The sequence below is a fragment of the Meles meles genome, unplaced genomic scaffold, assembly GCF_922984935.1.
Source record: "Meles meles unplaced genomic scaffold, mMelMel3.1 paternal haplotype, whole genome shotgun sequence".
Lineage (NCBI taxonomy): Eukaryota > Metazoa > Chordata > Mammalia > Carnivora > Mustelidae > Meles > Meles meles.
Window position 1 is genome coordinate 486,797 of NW_025721616.1, and position 4,928 is coordinate 491,724.

A 4,928-nucleotide genomic window follows, 5' to 3' on the forward strand; every position below is an offset into this window, starting at 1 on the left:
TTTCTTTCTTTTTTTAAGATTTTATTTATTTATTTGACACAGAGAGAGAGAGACAGTGTATGTCCACACAAGCAGGGAGAGCCGCAGGCAGAAGGAAAAACAGTCTCTCCACCAAGCAGGGAGACTGATGTGGGGATCAATCTCAGGACCCTGGGATCATGACCCAAGCCACAGGCAGATGCTTAACTGAGTGAACCACCCAGGTGCCCCTGTGTTTTCATTTTCATTTTTCTTCATGTATTTATTGATTTCTTGGTTGACCCATTAATTGTGTAGTAGCAGGTTATTCAACCCCTATGTATTTGTGTTCTTTCCAGATTTTTCCTTGTGGTTGATTTCTGATTTCCCAGTGTTCTATTCAGAAAAGATGCATGACATGCTTTCAATCTTTTTTGAATTTGTTGAGACTTGTTTTGTGACCTAATATGGATCTGCCTTAGAGAATGTTCCATGTGCACTTGAAAAGAATGTGTATTCAGTCCACTGTTCTAGGATGGAATTTTCTAAATATATCTGTTAGATCCATCTGGTTCAATGTGTCATTGAAAGACACTGTTTTATTGTTGATTTTCTGTTTGAATGATCTATCCATTGATATAAGTGGGGTGTTACAGTCCCCTGCTATTATTGTGTTATGATCAGTTTCTTCCTTAAAGTTTGTTAATAGCTGCTTTATGTATTTGAGTACATAAATATATTCAATTGTTACATTTTCCTATTGGACTATTGTCTTTATTACTATATAAAGACCAACTTTTTCTCTTTTAACTCTTTTTGTTTTAAAGTCTGTTTTGTCTGATATTGGTATACCACCCCTGCTAACTTTTGGTTATTATTTGCATAGAATATCGTTTCCCAACCTTTCATTTTCAATCTCTTTTTCTCTATGGATCTGACGTGCCTCTTGTACATAGCATATAGTTGGATCATGTTTGTTTGTTATTGCTGGTTTTGTTGTTGTTTAGTTTTGTTTTGTCTTGTTTTCAACTGCCTATCCCTGTTTGACTGGAGAGTTTAACCCATTTACAGGTAAGGTAATTTCTGACAAGAAGGAATTTCTATAGCAGTGTTATTTGTTTTCTATATGTCTTATAGCTCCCCCCTTCCTTATTTCTTTCTTTATTGTCTTCTTTTGTGTTTAGTTCCTCTTCCTCTAGTGGAACAATTAAATTCCTTCATAAACTGTGTGGTCAAAAACATAAACTTATAATTCTTTTTTTTAAGATTTTATGTATTTATTTGGGAGAGAGAGAGACCACATGAGCAGGGGGAGGGGCAGAGGAAGAAGGAGACTCCCTGCTTCAGAGGGAACCCAACTGAAGTCCTGATCCCAGGACACCTGGATCATGACTTGAGCCAAAGACAGATGCATTAGTGACTGAGCCACCCAGGCACTCCTACTTATAATTCTTTTAAATCCATTAGTCTCTTAAATTATGTAGAAAACGAGACTTGGAATTACTAGCCAGTTACAATAATACTATTAGACTTTTTTTCTTCAAATTTACAATCTCTTAAAATGTGTAGGAAACAAAAAGTAAATTTACAAACTACTGTTACAATAATACTAGATTTTATAATGTCCCATGTATTTAGCTCTGCTGAGATCTTCTTTTCTCCATACAGATTCAAGTTACTGTCTAGTTCCCTTTCATTTTACCTTACAAAACTCTCTGACCATTTCTTGCAAGGTAGGTCTAGTGGTAACAAACTCTTTCACAGCTTTTGTTTATCTGGGTATGTCTTAATTTATCCCTCACATTTTTTTTAGAGTATGATAAAAATTTAATGACTTATACATCATTTGGCAAAGAGCAAACTGCTTCATTGTGCACCAACAGTGTTTATCACAATGTATAAAAAATGAAGAGCTTCACTTATCTGTTCGAGTTTGTTAGGACCATGTGCTTAGGCTAAATTAAATTAATCTCTCTCTCTCTCTCCCTCTCTCTTTTTTACAATAACCTCTCATAAATGTCTTTTACAAATAGCAATGCACACATATTTGGTGTGTGATATAAAATTAAGAAGTTGGTTATGTTTTCCACACAAATAGTTGTTGTAAAGTATCAATGTTTTAAATGAGAGTTCCTAAGGAAACAAATTTTTAAAAATCATGTTAACTTTACTAAGCAGAGAAATTTTTCAGTATTTTATTAACTGCTCCTCTCCACATTCACATTCTATGTATTTTCTCATGGTCAACAAAATGAGCTTAAGTCAAATGACTTACGTTCTCCCGCCACTTAAAGAGGAAAAGCTCCACAATAATTTGAAACCATGGAGTTACGCTAAATTCACCGCTGGCTGTCTTTACCAGAAGTTCTTTTATCTCTTCCTTTGACGCATAACTAATAGCTCTTAATCTCATTGGGCTCTGGAATGAAAAATACATTTCTCCTCACAAGCAAAATGAATCAATTTCATGTTCCCTCCAGATACAACCTGATTGAGCCTTGCTGTGAATTTGTGTTAGATAATTAATTCTTCTGGAGGAACCTCTTTCATGGGAATTCATAGTTCAGACTTTAAATGTCTCTGTGCTGCTCTTCTTACTCTAGCCAGCATCATTTTCTTCTAGCTTTCCTCTATTACTTACAAGAAGTATTGGTAAAACAACCTAGAAAGGTAATTTTAGCGTCTGAGCCTCTGATCTCTGTTGTAGCATGGACTCATTTTCAGTGTTGAATAAGGAAATCCTAAAAGCTCAATGCAATAATCTTTTCATTTAGGTGACAATTCTTTTTGGTCTCAGCCCCAGCTGCATGGTCATTTTCATCAGCAAGGATACACATCTCTGCCAGGAGTTGAACCTGTTCCTTATATAGGTTGTCGGTGTCTATCTCATTTATTGTTATGACACTTCTGATCTGTCCCATAATACCTGGCCCTCCCCCTAACATTTTTTTAAATTTATTTACTTGAAAGACAGAGATCACAAGTAGACAGAGAGGCAGGCAGAGAGAGAGGAGGGAGCAGGTTCCTTCCTGAGCAGAGACCCTGATGTGGGGCTCGATACCAGGACCCTGGAATCATAACCTGAGCCAAAGGCAGAGGCTTTAACCCACTGAGCCACCCAGGTGCCCCTCCCCCTAACTTTTGATGGTCAGTTTTGCCAGATACAGAATACCTTGGTTGACAGCTTTTTGGTTTTGTTTTGTTTTGTTTTGTTTTGTTAGGACTCTGAAAATATCAGTCCACTGCCTTCTTTTTTTTTTTTTTTTTTTTGCGAGGAAGCACTTTCTTCCATTTTATTCATTTTTTCAGCATAACAGTATTCATTCTTTTTGCACAACACCCAGTGCTCCATGCAAAACGTGCCCTCCCCATTACCCACCACCTGTTCCCCCAACCTCCCACCCCTGACCCTTCAAAACCCTCAGGTTGTTTTTCAGAGTCCATAGTCTCTTATGGTTCGCCTCCCCTTCCAATTTTTTTTTTTTTTAATAAACATATAATGTATTTTTATCCCCAGGGGTACAGGTCTGTGAATCGCCAGGTTTACACACTTCACAGCACTCACGATAGCACTTACCCTCCCCAATGTCCATAGCCCCCTCCCCCTCTCCCAATCCCACCTCCCCCCAGCAACCCCCAGTTTGTTTTGTGAGATTAAGAGTCATTTATGGTGTGTCTCCCTCCCAATCCCATCTTGTTTCATTTATTCTTCTCCTATCCCCTTAACCCCCCATGTTGCTTCTCCATGTCCTCATATCAGGGAGATCATATGATAGTTGTCTTTCTCCGATTGACTTATTTCACTAAGCATGATACGCTCTAGTTCCATCCACATCGTCGCAAATGGCATGATTTCATTTCTTTTGATGGCTGCATAGTATTCCATTGTGTATATATACCACATCTTCTTTATCCATTCATCTGTTGATGGACATCTAGGTTCTTTCCATAGTTTGGCTATTGTAGACATTGCTGCTATAAACATTCGGGTACACGTGCCCCTTCGGATCACTATGTTTGTATCTTTAGGGTAAATACCCAGTAGTGCAATTGCTGGGTCATAGGGTAGTTCTATTTTCAACATTTTGAGGAACCTCCATGCTGTTTTCCAGAGTGGTTGCACCAGCTTGCATTCCCACCAACAGTGGAGGAGGGTTCCCCTTTCTCCACATCCTCGCCAGCATCTGTCATTTCCTGACTTGTTAATTTTAGCCATTCTGACTGGTGTGAGGTGATATCTCATTGTGGTTTTGATTTGTATTTCCTTAATGCCGAGTGACGTGGAGCACTTTTTCATGTGTCTGTTGGCCTTCTGGATGTCTTCTTTGCAGAAATGTCTGTTCTTGTCCTCTGCCCATTTCTTGATTGGATTGTTTGTTCTTTGGGTGTTGAGTTTGCTAAGTTCTTTATAGATTTTGGATACTAGCCCTTTATCTGATATGTCGTTTGCAAATATCTTCTCCCACTCTGTCAGTTGTCTTTTAGCTTTCTCCCCATGATTCTTTAGTCTTGCAGCTACTTCAAATTTTTTTTTTCTTTTTTCAATTTTTTTTCTTTTTTCTTTTTTCTTCTTCTGCTAAATTTTTTAAAACTTTTACCCTTTCTTTTTTAACGTTTTTTGACTAGTTCATCTAAATATATATATTTTTTTCTTTCTTTTTTATATTTTTTTATTTGTTTTATTTTTTAAATTTTTTTCTTTTTTTTTCTTTTTTTTTTTCAGAACCTGTTTTTAATCCCCTTTCCCCCCCCCACAATTAGGGGTCTCTTCTGATTTGGTTACAGCGCATTTTTCTGGGGTCTTTGCCACCTTTTTAGTAGTTTATTTGCTCCTTCATATCCTCTTATCTGGACAAAATGACAAGGCGGAAAAAATCACCACAAACAAAAGAACAAGAGACAGTACCAAAGGCTAGGGACCTAATCAACACAGACATTGGTAATATGTCAGATCAAGAGTTCAGAATGAC

General features: G+C 37.4%; 1 pseudogene; it reads right to left on the reverse strand.

Moving 5' to 3' along the window:
- Window positions 1-2,176: 2,176 nt before the first annotated feature.
- On the reverse strand, window positions 2,177-2,879 carry LOC123936603 (annotated as a pseudogene).
- Between the last annotated feature and the right edge of the window lie 2,049 nt (window positions 2,880-4,928).